The 22,136-nt window shown below is 38.3% G+C and overlaps 1 protein-coding gene and 1 long non-coding RNA gene across 2 annotated transcripts in view; one reads left to right on the top strand and one right to left on the bottom strand.

The window, feature by feature from the left end:
- PCDH9 (protocadherin 9) overlaps nucleotides 1-22,136 on the top strand; it is a 904,321-nt gene that overhangs the window by 749,309 nt on the left and 132,876 nt on the right. The window lies entirely within an intron of this gene.
- LOC120369481 lies at nucleotides 3,557-4,849 on the bottom strand. The gene is made up of 2 exons (XR_005583177.1): nucleotides 4,472-4,849; nucleotides 3,557-3,777 (listed from the first exon to the last, which is right to left on the bottom strand). It is a non-coding gene; the product is annotated as an uncharacterized LOC120369481 (long non-coding RNA).

Here is a 22,136-nt window from a genome sequence, read left to right as displayed (position 1 = left end):
CTCAGCATCTCTTTTAGAAAAACATCCAATCTTGATTTTAAAATTTCCTTTAATAGAGAATCCACCCCAATCAATTGGTAAATTTTTCCAATGTCTAATTATCCTCACTGTTACAACATTGTATCCTCTTTCTAGACTGAATTTGTCTAAGATGTCAACTCTGAGATTATGGAGTCCTCTTGCCTAAGGGCAAATAACTAGTGACACAGGGTGATAACAAAAAGCCTATAAAAATATCCCCTCGGTCTAGGATTGAAGCACGAGGAAGAGAGCCTGGGCCACAACTACCATAGGGTGAGATATCAATATATTAGGGTATATTTTTTTCTTTTTAACTGATGAAAAAGTGGTATCAAGATGTTGGTTTAACTCTCACAAGTGGTGTACAGCTGGGGCACTTTCCCCACGGATTCACATAGGTCAAAAATTAACAACAGAGGTTTGGGGGAGTTATTGGCTCAACCTAATGAACAGTTTTCGTGTTCCCTGTGCTGTATCCATGTATATTTAGATTTTATTTCAAAATTGTACAAAGGTTTTTTAAAAAATTTCCTAAAAGCTTTTTGATTCTGCCACCATTACTCATGCTGAGTAGTACCTTACTCCACAAGAAGCCCCTCTAAGACTGCTCAACATGTTAGAATTTGGGTTTACATGAGGGTTTAACGTGATGAGCTTACTCATATGAAAACTGCACACGCCTTGTTCACACTGGATTTTACCATATGTTAACTACCACATAGTAAAAACCCACCTTTTTGTCCTAGTGAAGACAAGGCCAGTGTGGGTGCTTGTGTGGGAGGAAATCAAACAGAGGCAAAAAAGGGCCTGTTCTTTCCAAGACTTAAGACTGTTATCTTTCCCTTGCTTAATATTGTCTATATGATGGGTTTCATGATATTATTATTATTTATTTATTTATTTATTTATTTATTTATTATTGTTATTATTTATTATTGTTATGTGAGATAACAAAATCTGTCTCAAGTTTATATCACCTTAAACCTATATTGTTTGTGAAAACCAGGTATGTGCTTTGGGAAAGTAACCTGCTCACTAATTGCATGTAGGAAGTGACCCAGGCAAGATATTTAGTCTTAACTTGTGTGGCTGCAGCTTACTCAGCAAATTGTTCCGGATCTCACTAACATTTGAAGTGTCCTTTCATCACACAAACAAATTATTTTTGAACTTTTTTTGTGCAATATAATTGAGCACAGGGACGTTTTTCTTTAACATTTGCCATGTTCAGCTTGTTTGTCTACCTCTTTTTCCCCCTTAAGGTTACTTTGCAGTAGCTAATTTAGAGAGCACAGTGAAATTCACCTACTTCATTTTTTTTCTTTTCCCCCTAAGAGGACATAAAATAGGAAGAAACCTTGAGTAATAATTCACTTGGTAAATAGTCCCACTGAAAACAACATTATTACTGAGGAAAATAGAAAGGAGCATAGACTCTGGCAAGTCAAGTATAAAAGTATAATTTGGCAGGCCAAAAAGGAATCTGAAGAGCAACTAGCCAAAGAATCAAACTCTAACAGCAATTTTTTTCCCCAAGCACATCAGAAGCAGGAAGCCTGCCAGACAATCAGTGGCGCCACTGGATGATTGAGGTGCTAAAGGAGCACTCAAGAAAGACAGGGCCATTGTGGAGATGGTGAATGATTTCTTTGCCTCAGTCTTTACTGCAGAGGATGTGAGGGAGGTTCCCACACCTGAGCCATTCTTTTGAGGTGTAAAATCATAGAATTATAGAACTGGAAAGGGCATCTAGTCCAGTCCCCTGCACTCATGGGAGGACTAAGTATTATCTAGACCAGGGATTCTCAAACTTCATTGCACCATGAGCCCCTTTTGACAGCAAAAATGACTACATGACCCCAGGATGGGGGACGAGACCCAAGCCTGCCTGAGTCCCACAACGCCGGGTGGAGGCACCAAAGCCAGAGCCCCACCACCCCAGGCAGGGGGAGGGGGAAGTCAAAGTCCAAGAGCTTCAGCCCCAGGCTGGGGAGGTAGAGGGGGTTGTAACCTGAGCCCTGCCGCCCAGGGCTGAAGCCCTCAGCCTTCAGCTTTGGCTACTGATGGTGGGGCTTGGGCTTTGGTCCTGGGCCCCAGCTATTCTAAGCCAACCCTGGTGTCTGCATTAAAATGGGGTCACAGCCCACTTTGGGGTCCCGACCCACAGTTTGAGAACAGCTAGGGAACAGCGAACTGTGGCCACTGGGAGCTGCAGGGGGCCGTGCCTGCGGACGGTCAATGTCAGCCAAATATCTCATCACCCTCAATCAGATTACCCTCCTGGGCCACGTGTAGCCCGTGCCCACCACTTGTTTATACCCATTTGTTATGTGAAGTTTAGTGTTACAAGTAATCAAAGTTACATATACATTCCAAAAGGATACAGCGTGTGTAAATCAACAATATGCTGTGGATTATAGCTCAGCTGGTATTAACTGCTATAGTCCCATTGAAACTGATGGAGCTATGCTGATTCACACCAGTTAAGGATATGACCCATAGATGCACCTAATTTGGGCCAGTGCATGTTTCTACTTGAAATAGTCATCCAGCCCTAGTATGTATGTAGCTAACAATGACCCGTAAAAATATTGTGCAGTGCACTAATTGCTTATTATTAAACACTTGTAATAATAATGCCTATCTAATGACAAGTGTAATCAAATGAAAGATGGCAGGACCTCTCCAGCCTCTATTGCTATACTGGTTTGACCTGATCAGCGGAACTGGTCCTAAACACCTGAGAACACTGCATTTACGTGTTGCACCCTTTCCCTGAGGTACCTCCTAGACAAACTAAAAATTAGGGCTCAGAACAGTTATAATAAAATATTTGCAGTCTGAAGAATATGCCAAGGTTGAGAGTAGTGGAAGGGGTAGAGAATTGTAGGAGTTTCATGAGACAAAAGGGGTTTAAGAAACAGCTATTAACTTGGGTGATTCTTGCATTTTTAAAAGACCAGATTGATGAAAATTGATCTATTTGTTTGGGAGTTAAAAGTTAATTCCTCATTCTGAGCTCTATCTTAACTTTGGCCATTATAATTCCCTCTCCTAACTGAACTTGTTTTGCTACCACTGTTCCCCATCACTCCGGGCACCACTGTGTCAGTGTTTTAAAAGGTGCCACTGCCATTCAGTCTTTATTGGAAAACTATATATTAGTCTTCTGTGACTTGCTTCTGCTAGAATTGCTGCAGACTGATAAAACCTTTCAGCTATTCCCAGAAATTAGAAAATGCTGCACCTCTGCAATTGGCTCCTGCCATTAATTTTTACAAGTTATGGGACAGTTTACTTCTCTCTGCCTCTCTTTCTTAAGCTTACCTGTAGGTCCCTTATTTAGTTTCATAGTTTAATTCAGTTTTTTTAGAGTCTAGTATTGATTCTTTGATATGTAGCTCTCCCTAAAAGATGCTTTTAAAAATTATGCAATGTTTATAGTTTTAAATCGCTGTCTGCAGTGTATATTTCACTAAATCTCTGAAAATACAAAAATTATAGTGAAGAGATATAAAAAGCAACGTGAGTTAGATTTAAGAGTGGTCAAATATGTAATTTAATAGTACAGTTCTCTTTTGGACTCAGTGGCTTCTCTCAAAGCTGTATCATAAATGTCATTGGAGCCAGCAAACTTTAAGGTCTAGTACAGATAGTGGCCACATTTAGATGAAAAAATGTAGTTAGGTCATGTGATATGTACCTTCTCTCCTTCTGGTCTTGCATCATCTCTGTGTCATGCAGATTGCATAAAAGCTGTAGGTATGATATCGCACAAAGTATGTTATACTGAATTTGCTGCCAAATATGACATGCAGATATTTACTAAATGCTACAATATTAAATATTATCCAAGAAGCTTTATGCTTGATAATACTGTATATTATGCTGGTGAAAAAAGTCAAATTAACTGGTGATGAAACCACTGGATAATGACTCAGTAAACTGTTTTTAAAAAGCAGTAATAAAATACAGAACACCACATTCTAACTATGTTTCTGTAAACTTTAATCTGCTTCATCATTTTAATTGAACTAATTCCAGTCTGGCATATAAAATATAGTTTTTTACAGTGGTGTAGTAGCCATGTTGGTCCCAAGAGATGAGAGAGACAAAGCAGGTGGGGTAATATCTTTTATTGGACCAACTTCTGTTGGTGGAAGAGATATTCTTACAAGCTACACAGAGCTTGTCTTCTTCAGAAGTTGGTCCAATATAAGTTATTACTCTCCTATCTTGTCTCTCTCATAAAATATAGGATCTGTCAAAACTTAGTGGATGGTCTGGGGAAAACTTGAATCAAGACACACCAGATTATTATTATTTTATTTAAATTAGAGCCTTTTGTCACTGCAAAGGCTTTAAAATATGTTCATCTGTGGCGACAGTGAAAATCCAGGTATTTTGTCTCCAAGTCTACAGACAGTCATTAATACTTTTAGTCACTCACTTGTTTGTTCCTCCTTGTACTTGTGTGCTTTCTGAAAGCTGTAGTTAGTGGCATGCCATACAGCCTTCCCTAGAGCCGAGTCCTTTGAGTATGTGCATTATTGTTGTACTCAGCTGGATGGAATATATAGCCCCATGTCAACTGCTGCACACAGGCAGCCATTTAGACGAGAATGATTCACTTCTACATGGTATACTACTGTCACCATTGTCAATTCTGAATGTAATCCTTCTGCCAGGTGGAGCTGGCAGCAACCAGGTCTACATCTCTCCCTTTGCTACCCCTGGGATGTTACTTTTATAGTAGGTTATGCTGATGTTACCATGTCCAATGCATATTCAGTAGAGGTCCTTATTTGTATTTCCTCCCTTAAGGTGTCCGTTTTCTATAGGTTATGATTTTACTCTATTAGCATACACGTCAATTTGTTGTCATGGCACCTTTGTGGTCAGACATTCTGTCCAGAACCTTCCTGATGCTGGTGTCAGCTATGTTCTGTGGGTGGCTGATGTCAGTATTCTGGACAAAATTCCCCCTCTTACATGCTACTTTCAGTTCCCTATAACTTATGAGTTACTTACATTTATCTGTGCCAAAAGTTATAGGCCTCAAGCCTCACGCCATCTACTAAAGCCAAATCTTACAGGATAAAAGCCTGTAGATTCCTTGCATTACTACTAAATATAATAAAGCAGAATAACAAAGCAATGAATATAATACAGCAGGGATCGGCAACCTCTGGCATGTGGGAAGCCGCAGCCAGCACATACTTCCCCTGTGCCACTTTCCACTGCCCCCATTGGCCTGGGACGGCGAACCACGGCCATTGGGAGCCATGATCGGCCGAACCTGTGGATGCGGCAGGTAAACAAAGTGGCTTACCCTGGCGAGCCGCGTGCCAGAGGTTGCCGACCCCTGTAATACAGGTAAGCTGGCCCCCTGGGCTACACCACCCAGCTCTTAGGGATTTTCATTTCTGAGGCTGAGCAGAGATGCTGTTCCACCAACACATTTCTTTGGAGCAGTTAAAATAAACAAAAGGCTCCTAATGGAGCCTATTTAGCTCTATCTTTGAACATTGGGAAGGAATGGGTTAAATCAGACAAGGGACCCTTAGGGAGAGTCCACACCTCCTGGCTGGGACACCTGTCTCTGCCCCTCTCCCCATTCACAGGGCTCTGGCATTTGAGTCTCTGGCTTAATGAGGTCCTTTCAGCTGAGGGTGGCCTCCTCATTTGGGACAGGTTAAGCACAGTTCTGCACCCCTTTACTCAGACAATAAAGACAACAACATTGATAACAACATTTCACTACCCCTGCATTCAGTACTAAAGTGATTTGTAATCCAACTCCAGCCAAAGTTGATCACTTGGAGCTACACAACTCTTGTTTGCTATATACCTACACAGAGAAGGTATGTTTATGTAAATACAGCTTGCTCCTGAAGTCTCTCCCCCTCCCCAACTGGCTGTCGGGGGAGAATTCATTCAGACCTTGCTTACATAAATGGGGAATACTGGGAAGCAAACTGATGATTTCAATAACTGGAGGCTCCACTCCTAGTCCTTAATTACTTTTACCCATAACAATCAAATAGAGTATCAGAGGGGTAGCCGTGTTAGTCTGCATCTGTAAAAGCAGCAAAGAGTCCTGTGGCACCTTATAGACTAACAGATGTATTGGAGCATGAGCTTTCGTGGCCACTACATGCATCCAACGAAGTGGGTATTCACCCACGAAAGCTCATGCTCCAATACATCTGTTAGTCTATAAGGTGCCACAGGACTCTTTGCTGCTAATCAAATAGAGAGCATTGCTTTAGTTTCATACTAGATTGTTACTCTAGTCTAAACAGAATTTAAATTATATTTTAATAGACAGTAAGCATTGCATAGTATCAGCAGAACATTAACACATTAGGTGCCTGGTGGGATTTTTGTTATTTATTTATCTACACTGTCCTTAGCACAATTTAAATTAGAGATTTCTTAGCACAATTTAAATTAGAGATTGATCAGTTCTTTTTTTCATTACAATGATCTAACAAATACAGTTCTAGTATATGCAAGCTGTGTAACATCTTAGAGAAGGTCATGTGTGTTGTGATCTCCTACACTACAAGATAGTATCTAACTTTTTGAATGTCACAGTTCATCTTCGATATAGCAATGCAAACTGTCTTTGATTACTTCCCAGATAAGATCAAAGCTTTGTCCTATTCTTCTGCTGATGTAGCTTTCTTGTGTTCTACTGAATTTTCAATTAAATTAAGGTAAGTGTAGAGCACTTACTCATTGTCCCTGGCCTCCTCTTTAAAGGAAAAATGAAAGAAAGAAAGAAATGGAAGTTAAGCAATAGACATCAGCAGATTGTCAAGAATAAATGGAAAAGCCAGAATCTTTGCAAAGGGTTTGAGGAAGACAAACAAGGAATTTGATGTGAGGATTAAACAATAACCTAGTTCAACTCACGAAGTTCTCAAGCAATGATTTCCTCCAGTTGGGAGTTCTCTGAAGGGCTTACTGAGTTGCCACAAGGAAACTAAAAAAGCGAGGCTTTCCATACAGTGTCATGTTCCTGCTCCTATGCACCTTGAAGTGAGAAGAAGTTATTTGCACTAATAGGTTTACCAAACCTTGATACAGCATTAGCAGAATAACTTTTTTTAGTTCCTTTGTAGCAATAAAGTGGCAGCCATGGAGGTGACTCTCAGTGACATAGCATTAACACCAGCCTGGGTTTCCACCTGGAAATCTACAGAAAGAGCAGCGGATGATGTTGCAGAAACTGGCTGGTCCCTAGCTTCACTCCCAAAATAGTATGGCTCCAATTCCCCTTAGATCCTCAGCAGAAAGGCTCTCACAAGGCACTGTGGGATGGGAGAGGGGAAAAAGAAGACTGCCATGGGGATGCAGCTCCCACTCCTCTGGCCCAGGGGAGAGCTACTGGATTTCATTTCCCTCTACTAATCATACTGGAAGGGAAAGTCTTTACTCAGTAAAAACTAGAAGGCACAGTTTTTGCTCAAACCTTTCTCAATTAACGCTGTGATTGAATGTAGTGGGAATTTTGGCAGCTCTGCTTCCTTCTGTGTTGTATGAAGGGACATGGTTTGACACCCCTGGAAGCCAATTGTCATAAATTAATACAAATTTTTCACCCCAGCAAATGTATTGAGACTAAATTCACAGAAAATAATGAATTTAAAAGAAACTAGTGCAAATAACCTTCCCTCCTCTGAACAAAAGCATATTTTAAAATGCATATTTTAAAATAGGTAAAACCCAGATAGGTATTTTACCAGCTTTCTGGATCTCACACTGGATTAACACACTTTATTATTTTGAGACCCTGAGTATCATATTCAATTTTATCAAGATCAGCTAATTGCTATAAAATATTTTTATGCTCCTTGTAATTCTACAATAACTACAACAGTGTTTTTAATGTTACCCAATGAAATATAAAATTGACCAATTTTTCATAGGTAAAGAAATAAAAATGTCATTGTTCTCCATCTCTGAGAGAATCCATAAAACAAACAAATAATATAATTAAGTATAGATCAGGACTGTTAAATGATGAATAGCTGAGCGTCACTACACTGTTGATGCGTATTGTATCAAATCAGGCTTGCATCCGTTTGTGGATACTTGCATCAATAAGAAATGTTCACTGCTGGCTAACTACATATATCAGTTCTTGTTCATTTCAGATGCTTTTATGCATGTGCAATATGGTTCTTTTTTTCGTCCTGATCTGCGCAGAGATTAAATGATGATGAGAAGTTAGTTAACGTCACACTTAACTGTCTTTCCAGCAGCGTGTGTTCTTTAGGACTTGTATTTGCTGACAAGGACACAAGCAAATGCTGTGAAGGTTAAGTAGTGAAATTAAACAAAAGTAATCCTCCTACATGTTCTTCCAAGGACACTTCCAGAAAATTAGCAGCAGAGTTGGGAGTCAGTCCTCCATGGGAAAAGATTTTTTTGTGGTTTGTTTTTTGTTTAAAAAAAAAAGTATAGAAAAAAATCTATTTACTCTCCCCAAATATGTACTCTTCCAGTCTTTTACTGGAAGCCTGCACATTGCAATTACTTTCCATTACTGAACAATGATGGCAAATTGGTTTCTATACAAAGATCTGGTATCAATCTACATATATGTTGGGTAGAGGCGTATCTTCCAGTCAGCACTGAACAGAAAAAAAAGCCATTTTGTCACATCAATTTATGATAGTGAAATACAGGGTCATGGGATGAAAATGCCATCGACCCATGCAGTAGTCCTTCTTTCAGACTCCAAATGTTTTAGAAGAATAAAGCAATAACTTCAACAGCAATGTAGTAGTGTATAAAGGTTCAATTTGAGAGTCTTCTGATCAAGTACAACGTCACTGAGTATAACCTGAGAGAAATGAATACCTGGCTTCTGTAATTTAGACCCACTTATTAAAAGGATTTAAGTGGTGAATTACAGTCTTTAAAAAAATTATGTAAAGGGAGGAAAAAGGAGTAATATGAAAGCAGCATTTGTTCATTATCATTATATACCTCATTGCTGCCTAATAGATCAAGTATGTGGAACAACACACAACTTACCTGTATACCTGGTGCATTCCTATCTGGGGTCAATGGAACTTTAAAGATAACCACCATGTTCTTCTGGGATGGATTTACGCTATGCCCTGCATGACAACTGACATGGGCTTTGGTTAATTTAGGGGGAGAAAATGATTTCCACAGTCAATGCAACCAACCCCCAAGTGTATACATCGATAGGCTATTAGTAGAAATGCTTCAGCCTAAATTCAGCTGCAGCAGGACCAATTGGAAATCAGTGAGTGGGGGAAATGTTGCTTAATGTGTTATTTGTGGTTTAAATTTGAGATGTTTTTCATAACTGCTGCTTTTGCAAAATTCTACATTGATGCATCATTCTTATTTTAAACCATTTTTTCCTGCCACTTGTCACCTATAAGTTGCATAACTATTAGCACAGGTCTTGTGAAAAAAAAATTCAAGTACACTTAAAAACAGTTTTACTTTTCTCTTTTTAAAAATGTTTTCAAAAATTATTGTAATGTTCACTCAAGGATAAAGCTGCTTTGTAACTATTCTTCAGCCAAACATTGTTTAGGGTAAAAAAAGTGTACTCTTTCCAAAGGCTGTTATAGAATAACTACTTTTTCACAGGTGTTAGAATGAATTTGCTCTGAACATCTCTGATACTATTGAGTTTAATTTGAAATAGATGCACAAGAGAATCCTATGACTGAGCTACCATACTTAGTGTATGTGGGGGATATTGGAGATAGAAAATAAATGTATTACCATATTTTTCAAATAGTAATTATCTTGCCATTGATTCAAACAAGTGCCATAGTATTATTCATGAAACCTTTTCTCATTGACAATGCTATCACATTTAACAGGGCTTTCAGATAGACTGCAAGTTTTGTTGCAGTACTATTTTCGATCACCACCATATCATCAAGAGAGGGAAATGAAAATTAATATTGCATTGATGCCCAGTGACACTAGCTTGATTAGCTTACTTTACTTTTATTGAGAAAAAACAGGATTTAAAAAAAAATAGAGGTGTTGCAGGAGAAACAAATGCAATAAACAATGTATTTGTCAACACTACTAGAAATTTCCTTGGGTTTGCAGAAACTTATTAAAAAATCCAAGTAATGATGCATACCATTTCATTTACTATAGACTTGAAGAGAAATAGAAAAAGAACAGCTGAAAGAGTAACAAAACAAAATTAGAAATAGAGGTATGAGGAGATGAGAGGAGGATCACAACAACAGAGAGAGAAAAAATCTACAAATGTTATCTTGAGAGACACTCATTTAAAAGCAGCTTCCCTTATTGCAGTTGCTATCTTAAAAATGCTTGCCAATGTATGGAAGATTTGCTAGTTACATTTAAATTTGTCTTTTCCACTTATGCTAGACAGGAATAAAATAATCTTCCTTAACTGCTGGTCCAAGGGGATCACCTAATAAGATATTAGTTTAGCCCTTTTATTTTGCTACTGATTTTACCATCAGCTAAATCATACCTGCAGCTAATCCAGCTGGATCATGGTTTATTTGTACAAAGTAAACCACATCTCTAGCTGGTGATACCCATATGGTTATTTAAATGGGCTTATTGCGGTTTGAAATGCATTCTTGATGGCTAATCACTTCAGATATTATACCTCCAAGTCTGTGTGTGTATGTGTGTGTGAGTGTGTGTGTGTGTGTGTGTACACATTATGTATTTTCTGAGTTTAATATTAGGTTGTTACTAGTATCTTGTATTCCATCCTTTTTCTTTGCAAAAAAAGAGTATTGCACATTTGTTACAGGAGAGATGTTGGTGATATTGACATTATATATGTGCTTTATATCTGGAGGCTTTTTCCCAGGGTACCGTCGCTGCTTCAGCTGAAGCGACAATTATGCTGGTATGGGAGGTAGATGGAAAAGTTTGTTTGTTTTATGAATTTGGTTCTTTCATGTAACAAATATTCTGAAAATGGCTTAGATTTAAGCATTATGGAGGAATGCATTAGTCATGTTCCATATCCTTTCCAATTGCACATCTTTTACACAAATTCAATTTAATTTTGATGTCTTTGTGATCTTACCACTCAGTACAGCAACTGAGCTACTCCTTTTGTTCTGAATTCATGCCTGAGCTCAGACAGATGAGAGGTTGTGCATGTGTCCACTCCAATGCACAGCCCCTAGGAAACTTGCAGGAAAGTGGAGATGATAGAACTTTGAGTAAATAAAAAATCAGAAAACTAGATTAACCTCTTGTGACTGCTGTGCCTCAGGGGACCAGGTTGCACAAGAGGCAAACCTATTATAATTGAAGTAATGGCATTACATACTGTATAGTGTGGGCCAAATGAATGGCCGTTCATTGAAAATACACTATATTCTGGAATTCTTAAGAGGTTAAGGAGTGAGTTATCCATAGATAAAATGTTGCAGTGAATATGTGCATGTGGCAATTTGAGTCATTCAGATATAGCACAAAGGATATTTCATAGTTTTCAGGAATGAATTCAGCTTGCTACATTTTACTCTGTTATGTGTGTAATAGAATGCAAATTACACCTGTTATCTTCTGAAAGTCAGTACACCAGCCAGAGATACATATACAGTTATTATGCAATATATGTCTCTGTTACCGGTCTAAAACATCTACTCTGTGTTCTGCAACAAATGGAGTCAGAGCACGCTGGGCAGGCTCATCACTGAGACACTGTCATCGTATATTGTATTTGTTTATTTATTTATTTGTATCACTTGTGTTTTAGAATTCGAACTTATCAGTTCTCTGTCAATGAGCTCAGACCCCAGGGAGCTGGAACTGCAGCTAAAACAAATCCATCTGCTTATCAGAGTTGACAAAGCTACAATGGAATTGAGGATGAATCCTCATTTTTCCCTGAGTTTTTGTCCATTGCATTAGGATATCATGCTGAGAACATGGAAATGGGACTCACTCCTTTGCGACTACAAACAAACAAACAAAATCGTGTTTTTTCTTTTCAAGAAACCAGTCTCTATCTAGTCTCTTCTTTTGATGCATGCCTTTAATACAAGTTAACGTAAACGGAACCTATTTTTGTGTATCATCTGGTAGGGAATCCACCCTTAAATCTGATAGACTATTAAGTATATCTTATTAAAGAACTCATCATTATTTGCTACCTCAACCTGTATTTATAGCCCTACCTAAAATATAAAACCATGACTTCTTTGTTCATGCGTCCTCTCTCTCTCTCTCTCTCTCTCTCTCTCTCTCTCCTGTGTGTGTTATTTTTAATAAGCGGGAGTATCCTCTAATTATTTCTTTAGTTTTAAAGTATCTTTCTACATTTCTGCCATCCTGGTTCATTCTGCCTGCTTGTGGTTCCAAAAAACCTTGCAAGGCAAAATAATCACTAGATTTAGGATTCTCCTCCAAATCTCATCCGTGATGTTTCTGAAGGGAACACTGAAGTACAGCGCCACCCAGAGGATTCAGTGGGCCTGGGGCAAAGCAATTTTGGGGGCCCTTCCGTAAAAAAAAGTTGCAATACTATAGAATACTATATTCTCACCGGGGCCCCTGTGGGGCCCAGGGCCTGGGGCAAATTGCCCCACTTGCTGCCCCTCCCTTTCCCTCCCCCCGGGCAGCCCTGCTGAAGTATGACACAACATGCTTTCTCTTTTCCTGAATTTGCACTGGTGTATGTAACTGCAAAAGTTGCTAGGTAGTAGTGAATCAAGCCCTTAGTTTCTACGTAAGAAAGCGTGAAATGTTGCTTCTAGTAATGTCTATCTCAGGGCTGGTCTACACATAAACTTCACCTGCGATAACTAAATTAGTGCAATGCACATATTTTGTTACATTGCAATATTGAAATAGAAGACTTTTATTACAAAATACAGTAACAAGGTCTGCATAAAAGCTTGCACAGAAGTGACAAAAGGTGTAATTTAAAACCAACATAATGATTTTGGTGAATGTTTGTGTGTAGGCAAAGCCTGAAATAGGAGTGCAGCTTGTAAATAACTAAAATTATCAGTTTCCAAAGTTGATTAACTATTTCAGTAAAAGAAAAGGTCTCTGATAGGCTAGAAAGGAGCATGTGGTTAGTCTTGGACTTGGGAAATCCAGGTTCAGTTCTCTACTGTTTCACGGGCTTCTGGGGTTACTTTAGGCAAGTCACTTAGCTTCTTTATGGCTTATCTCCCCCATCTATAAAGTACTGATGGTAGCACTTCCCTACCTGACAGGGATGTTGTGAGGCTAAACACATGAAAGATTGTGAGGTGCTCAGATACTGCAGTATTGGGGTTGTCTTTAAGTGAGGGGACAGCTGTTTGTTAGCTTGCATATCTAGAATGTCTGGTTACAGAAAAGGATTTGTGTTTTGTTGTGACATATCTATCTCTCCAGCCTGAAGGAAAGCTGTAGAAAACTCAATGTGCTGACTCACAAAAGGGGTAGCTTTTCTGCATAATATAGTTGAATGATACTGATATTTTTCTAAAAAGTGATTTACAGGCTACATTTTTATTGATTCACTACCCTTCAAATAATAAAAATGTTGTTTATTGAATTATTGGAAGGACTGAAGGCTGCTTCTTCATGAGCTATTTTGTAATTTATGCTCTTATTTGCAAAAAGCAATGTTCTAGTTGTAAAACGGTTGTCTAGGAAAGGATAGAATGATAAAGTAGGGCAAATTATTTGTGTACTGAGTTTGTATGCTTCGGCTTAAGAATGGATATTAATATATGTTCATAATAAGAAGGGACATGATTTTGTGAGAACTGCAAAGAAAAATAATTCCATTCATTATTACCAGGCAAATGTGAACTCTAATGGTTCCACTGTATGCATAAGACCAAAAGGATACAAAATCTAGTTATTCTTTATTTACTGGAATTTTCTAGAAAAAATATTTCTGGTGCTGATTGTGTCAAAAGATGCTGAAGGTTAATTGTGATATATAAATTTATTGGGGATTTAAAAAAATCCAATGAATTAAACCCTACTGTTAGTAGTTACTCCCCATATCACAACTTCAAGAAGGAAAAAAGTCCATGTTCTTGACATAGGACAGCCTCTGACTCTGTCCTGTCCTGTGCTATAAATATGAAATTAACTTGGAAGCTGTCATTGTTTCATTGTGTAAATAATAGAATCATGAAACCGTTGTTATAAGCACCTCACAATTTTCAGATTCCTTTGTCAGTTCAGGAGCATCGTAAAGCAATTATCATTATCTACATGTTCAGTGAGATTAAAAAAATCTGGTAATAGCCCTACACAAATAGCTACTGTCCCCCTTTATGCCTAAGATAAATTTTTAGGAGGCATCATTGAGAAGAACAGATGCTTCCTTCACCCTACCCCCCATATTTCCTGCTGAACTGCGTTAAGCAGGTTGTCTGCACTTTTTCATTTATTTATATCCGGCTTTTCGCCTCTGCCATGAGGTTGAAAAAAAAAAAAGAAACTAAAAAGAATTAGGCCAGGATGATAGTAGACTAAAAAAAAAAACAACATGTGGCCTTCTGTGGGAGTCTGAAAGATAAGATGCTTTCTATAGTCTTGCTAAAGAACAGGCAGTTTTACCTTGCTGTACTTCAAGATGAAATATGTTAACCTGTTCAGCTTGGCTTGTGCAATATTTACAATGGATGACTACCTTAAAACAAAATCACATTGAAACTCATCGTTTGCTGCCTCCAAAAACAGACCGTGCTGTGTATCTACTACTTCCTTAAATAAGTCTGTATCTGTTCCTCACAGTCCTATTTCCAAATATTTATTTCCTTTTGTCTAAAATACTGTATTGTAGCTTTAAGTCTGGGTCAAGTTTATTTTTCTTTAGACCCATTTATGTCTCCTTAGCCAATTTCTTTGAAGTGGCCTTATCTATACTAAATATGAATTTGTCCACATCACTGAGAGCCGGCTGTACATAGGTTTTGGACAGTTTTTTTACATTAAGGTTTTTAATGTGTCCTCATAACTCATTCTCCTTAATCTAGGGATTAACCTGCTTGCTGTTCACTACTGCAATATCTTTTTTGCTAGGTGGTGAAAAAAGCACAGGACTTCAGCTAAGGTTTGCCCATCCAAAATGCACAAGAAAGCACATGTTCTCTTTGTAATATGCTATACTTGCAGGCAGCAGGTACACACATTTGCCGCACATACTATATAATCGTGTTATTAAGAAAGTGAATGGAGAAATGTGGGTTTAATCTAGCTAGAATGAACCTCCACAGCTGCTGATCAATGAAAATTCTGTGGGGCCTCTGGCTCCCTCAGCATACTCTTGATCCCTTCTTGCAGTGTTGCCAGTTCTTATGATATTTAGCACTTTTTCTTAAAGCCCCAGCTGCTGGAATCAAAAGATTACATGAGAATCTCAGCCTTCTCTTGTCTTGTCATCTCTCCTCAGAGAACCATGAAAATGTAGAGTGAGTGTACCCTAAGAATTCTAGAATGCAAAGTGGAAAACCCCCACATTTATTTAAAAAAATCATGAGTTTTAAGCCGGTCTAATGATTTTCGGGGGCTTGACTTATGATTTTTGAATGCTTGGAGTTTGCAGTACTTCCTAAGTAATGTAAAAAGAGGCATTCTCTAGTTACTCCCATCCTAAACCTCAGGAGTGTAGCCTTTGCTTCTGCCCTGCCAGGAGAAGAATTTGTAAGGGACTCATCTTGAATTAATCAAGCCCTTCCCAAATATCAGCTGGGTAGATGGAGGGACAACATCCCTCAGATCAAAGGGACAGATTAGGCAGCTAAATATCTTTAACAGGCTGGACAAAAGACTTACTTTCCCCTCTCCAGCTCCTGAAATCAGGGAGTGTGAATAAAAATAGGAAGAGTAATGAGCAGAAAGAATACCCACAAGGGATCTTGGACAATGGAGAGATGTCTTCCCCGCAATCTGTTTCCTACCCTTCCACCCACACATGGAGCCATATTTTCAAAAGAGCTCAGCTTGTAGTAATTCCCATTGACACGTATGGCTACAGTTTTAAAAGAGCTCAGTCCCAAATGTTCTGAGCTTTTTTGAAAGATTTTGATGCTGATTTTGGTGTCTAACTGGAATCATGGCTGACCTTGGCTGAAGGAGATGAACTTTTTGGAAATTCTGATTAACAGTGTCAGTCTCTCTCTTTATTGAGATGGGAAATGTAAGCATGCATGTCCACTCACTCAGAGCTAGTTTTTTAAATCTGGCCCAAAGGCTGATCGGGAACTACTTACATTTTATCATCCCAGAACATACTTTTGAATGGTAGCAATTCTCTGGGTTATGAAGCCCAGTATAGGTGGACAGAATTATCTATATAATAAGATCCCAGGATTGTCACTCTTGTGTTTCATTCCAAAGCCTAAAATGTCGGTTGAATCACTGTGAAATGATGGAAAACACTGCAAACATGATTGAGAATATATTTAATTGGTAAATTAAACAGTAATAAGTCACCAGGACCAGATCATATTCACCTAAAAGTTCTGAAAGAATTCAAATAGGACATTGCAGAACTACTAACTGTGGAATGTAATCAGTCTCTGTACCAGATGACTAGTCGGTAGCTAATTTAACATCAATGTTTTAAAAAAAGATTCCAGATATCTGTCAATTATGGGCCTGTAAATCCAACTTCAGTATCGGTCAAATTGGTTGAAACTACAGTAAAGTACAGAATTATCAGACACTGATAAAACATGATTTTCTGAGAAGAGTCAACATGGTTTCTGTAAGGGAAATCATGCCTCACCAATCTATTAGAATTCTTTGAGAATGTCAGCAAGTATGTGGACAATGTGATCCAGTTGATATAATGTACTTGGACTTTCAGAAAGCCTTTGACATGATTTTTCACCAAAAGCTCTTAAGGAAAGTAGGCTGACAAGAGATAAGAGGCAAGGTCTGGTAACCTAGTAACTGGTTTAAAGAAACAAAGGGTAGGAATAAATGGTCAGTTTTCACAGTGGAGACAGGTAAATAGGGGGTCCCCCAAGGATCTGTACTGGGACCAGTGTTGTTCAAAACATTCATTAATGGTCTGGACAATGGAGTGAACAGTGAGGTAGTAAAGTTTACAGATGAATTACTCAAGATAGTTAAGCAAAAAGCTGATTGCAAAGAATTACAAAGGCAGCTCACTGAATTGGGTGACTGTGTGACAAAATGGCAGATGAAATTCAATGGTGATAAATGCAAAATAATGTATTAAAATAACAGCTGTGCATACAAAATGATGGGGTGTAAGTTAGCTGTTACTGCTCAAGCAAAAGAACTTGAATTCATTGTGGAACTCGTTCTCTGAAAACATGTGCTCAGTGTTCTGGTTCAGTCAAAAAAGCTAACAGAATTAGCATTAGAAAAGGGATAGATAATAAAACAGAAAAATATAATGCCACTTATAAAGTCCATGGTCCACTCACACATTGAATAATACATATAGTTCTTTTTGCCCCCTCTCTCTCAAAAAAAAGATACATTAAATTGGAAAACGGTCAGAGAAAGGCAACAAAAATGATTAGGGGTATTGTACAGCTTTCATGAAATGAGAAATGAAAAGACCGAGACTGTTCAGCTTAGAAAAAAGACGACTAAGGGGTGATATGATAGAGGTCTATACAATCATGAATGGTGTGGAGAAAGTGAGTAGGGAAGTGTTATTTACCCCTTCAAGTAACACAAGAACTAGGGGTCACCCAGTGAAAATCATAGGTGGAAGGTTTAAAACAAACAAAAGAAAGTACTTCTTCCCACAATGCGTAGTCAACCTGTAGAACTCGTTGCCAGGGGATGTTGTGAAGTCCAAAAGTATAACTGGGTTCAAAAAAGAATTAGATAAATTCATGGAGGATAGGTCCATCAATAGCTATTAGCCAAGAGGGTCAGGTACGCAACCCTATGCTCTGCGTGTCTCAAAACCTCCAACTGCCAGGAGCTGGGACTAGATGACAGGGGATGCATTGCTCAAAATTGCCCTGTTCTGTTCATTCCTTCTGAAGATCCTGGCACTGTCCACTGTCAGAAGATAAGATATTGGGCTAAGTGGATCATTGATCTGACCCAGTATTGTCATTCTTATGTTCTCACAAGGTTGAATCATCACTGGGTTTCATAGTCTGTTCCTGTCCAGTTTTTAAATTCTCAGCCATTTAGACATTATGAATTACACCTGTGCGGTGCCAAGCTACAGCAAGATATTTATTCATGCCATGCCAAGAGTCCTAGATGATTGTGATATCAGAAGCAACTCAATCACTACCCTTACTGTACAGCTAATTTGCATGGAACAAGTTCATTGGTTATATGAGGGAAACTGCTCGGAGGTTAATTACTTGGCCCAGTTGCCAAAGTTCTACAAAACCACACGCACACCATAACCCCAAACACACATAGTCTGTCTTGGCAGCACACTCCTGTCATTCACCACCTGCACAAATCAACACAAATCTACCAGCACAACCCTCCCCCCGACACAAATTAACATAACAACTCATACAATACAACCAGCATACATAGTAATAGCAAACACATATAGCCTTTCACTGCAGCACACACCTCTCATTCACCACCAACACAAATCAATACAAATCTCCCAGCAAAACACAACCCACACACAAATCAACACAACCACCCACAGAAGAACAAAATAATCCCAGCACACACAATAATTCCAATCATCACTCTGAAGCCTAGAATGTCTCTGTCAGCGTGAAGCGATGGAAAGCTACAAGCATGGTTGAGAGTTCTCTTTGTTCAGAATATCGCCAGGTTCAATCATAACTGGGATTCACAGTCTGTTACCATCCAATTTTTAAGTTCTCAGCCAATTATAGCTTTTTTACACACATGACTTTATGAATTACACCTGTGTGATAGCATGGGCTTTCAGCTACTAGTAAAGTAATAAAGTGCTGAAGATCTCATCCCAGTTTCTGCCGTGATGGCTTTTCAACTTGTTCCTAAGAAATAATTTTCATTTACTTACAGGGGAAGGTAGGCTTTGTGTGAGAATACATTTTTATTTGGCCTAAATTCTTGTATGGCTTGGAAGCACAAGAGAATATTTGCTGCAGTGGGTCTTGCACTGCATGTATGTTTGGACATCCTTTTAGTTCTATTTGCTATTTTCTAAACACAGTATCTAAACCATCTGTTTTCTTTTTATGCAGTTTTTCCTCAGTGTTTTGGTATTTTGGAAATTTGTCAATGTTTCTTTTAAAAGGTCCAATCCTGCATAAATGTAGGTTAATGGGAGTTTTGCCAATGACTTTAACGGGCACAGAAACAGGTCTTTAGGCTTCCTGCTCTAATGTGATTCTAATTGTGTTGCACTTTTGTCCTTCTTTTCTGCTTTCCCTTGCAACATTAAACTTAATTTGTTAATTACCCAACATTTGCAAATTACAAGGCAAATCTGGAACTCATTTTCTTTCTTTTGCTTATTGCTTTGTGTCCTCTCTGTTAAACAGATGCGGTGATAAGCATCTGACTAGGTTTTTTTTATAAGATTTAGTAAACTTTATGCACCCCTTTATTCACTCCTCAGTTTTGTATACAGCAGTTACCCTTAAAATCCTGTCAGTTTGCCTTAGAAAATTAAATTGTTTACCTTAGTATGGTGCTCATTCAGCAAGGTATTTAAGCATGCACCTAACTTCAGACATGTCAGTAGTAGCCATTGAAGTCAATGATACTACTCAAGCTGAAAGTTTGGCATGTATTTAATTACCATGCTAAATAAGTATATCTTATTAGAAGCCTATGAAAATTTATGGAATACTGCAAATATTGAGGTAATATCCATTCATCTAATGTAAAATAGGCAAGTTTTAAAAAGTGTATACAATATATTGAAGATGATCATCAAATATAGGAACCAGTCTGAGCATCTCCTGACTGCATTTATCTTGCACTAAAGTTGCTGATAGTGTCAGTCCCATGATTGTTTGCATGGAGAAAATGATTAGAAAAATTATCCAAAATTCTCCACTTAAAAAAAAAAGTCTTTATGAAAGATGACATGTTTTGAATACCTCCTTAGGTTGGATCCACATTCACTGTATTCATGGTGATACTTTTTGCTGATGCTGCCAACAAGAATGTAGATTGTGGTACAGATACCATACAATGTCATCATCAGATGTTAATGACGTTTGACCTGGACATACTAATGAATGAGACAAACAAATAGCCTATTATAGGTAACTAGGCAAAATATTTCTTTACCAGACCCTTACAGTTCTCCCAGTTGTTTTATTTCACTTTTCTTATTCTTGTTTTCTCTGCAGTTTTGTTTTAATTGACCCCTTGCTTAACCATGTTATAATTCATCTCATAGAGCTTCAGTTTTCAAATGACATTACACTTATAATTTGTGTACAGAATATATCAGTTGTAGTAAATCTGTACTGAACTATCAGATATTTTAGTGTATTTCTGAAAAATATTCTCAATCATCCATTTCAGTAAGGGACCTTTAGCAAACATCACATCACCTTTAGGCAAAATTAAGATTGAAATGTGGGGCTAAGGATGAAATTTTCAAAAGCACTGAAATCACATTTTTAAAGTGACTTTCAAAGAAGGATAAGCTTCTCAGTAAAGCTGGGAAGTTTGGTGGCCAAATTGCAAAACTGAAAAAAAAATTCTGAACAAATTGAAATTAAAATTTTTCAAGATATGAAAAAGTTTTTTTAAAAAAAGAATTGTTTTGGGATGAATTAAATATTCCATTCTAAATGGAACATTTGCTTTGTCTGTGGTTTATTAAGCAGTTTTCATTTTTAAAATAAAATTTAGCAAAATTCCAAATCAAATATCTTCCCAAAATTCGAAGTAAAATGTTTCATTTTGGAAATGCTGCTTTGACTTTTCTGATTTTCCCCACCCCCTGAAACAATTTGTTGAAATCAATCTGAATTCACAAATAGTTTTGGTTGACCCAAATCTGTATATTTCAGTGAAAAAACTATATGCACGAAAAATGTTGCAAAGTTCTACTGCTAAGTGGCTAAGTCACTTTAAAAAACAGTATGCAGTCTTCTAAGTTACTTAAGCTCTTCTGCAACTTTTACCCTAGATCAGGGGTTCCCAAACTTGGTTTGTGGCTTGTTCCGGGTAACTTTCTGGTGGGCCGTGAGACAGCTCACAGTGGCCGCGGTTTGCTGTTCCCAGCCAATGGGAGCTGCGGGAAGTGGTGTCCTGGCCCGCACCACTTCCCGCAGCTCCCATTGGCTGGGAACAGCAAACCGCGGCCACTGTGAGCTGCAAGCAGCCATACCTGCAGATGCTCAGATAAACAAAGCATCTTGTGGCCCACCAGGGGCTTATCCTGAACAAGCCATGAATCAAGTTTGGGAACCCCTGCCCTAGATCCTAGTGGTTCTAGTCATAGAATCATCAAAATGTGGGGCTGGAAGGGATCTCGAGAGGTCCATCAAGTCCATCTCCCTAGGCTGAGGAAGGACCAAGTAAACCTAGACCATCCCTGACAAGTGTTTTTCCAACCTGTTTTTAAAAACCTTCAGCGATGGGGATTCCATAGCCTCCTTTGGAAGCCTATTCCAAGAGCTTAACTACTCTTGTAGCTTTTTCCCACTATTTAACCTAAATTTCCCTTGCTGCAGCTTACTCCCATGACATGTTGTCCTACCTTCAGTGGACATGGAGAACAATTGATCACCATCCTCTTTTTAACTGCCCTTAACATATTTGAATATGTTATAAGCCTTTTCTCAAAACTAAACATGCCCAATTTTTTTAACCTCAGGTTTTCTAAACTTTTTTTAATTGTATTCTTTTGTGGCTCTCCTCTGGACTCTCTTCAATTTGTCTACATCTTTCCTTAAATGTGGCACCCAAAATTGGACACAGTACTCCAGCTGAGGCCTCACTAATGCTGATTACAGTGGGACAATTATCTCCCTTGTCTTACATACAACACTCCTGTTAATACACCTGAGAGTGATATTAGCCTTTTTTGCAGCTGTGTCACATTATTGGCTCATATTTATTTTGTGATTAGGATGATCAGATGTCCCAATATTATCGAGACTGTTCTGATATTAGGGGCTTTGTCTTATAAAGGCAACTAATACCTTTTC

The sequence above is a fragment of the Mauremys reevesii genome, linkage group 1, assembly GCF_016161935.1.
Source record: "Mauremys reevesii isolate NIE-2019 linkage group 1, ASM1616193v1, whole genome shotgun sequence".
Taxonomy (NCBI): Eukaryota; Metazoa; Chordata; order Testudines; family Geoemydidae; genus Mauremys; species Mauremys reevesii.
This window is presented reverse-complemented; position numbering and strand designations above follow the sequence as displayed.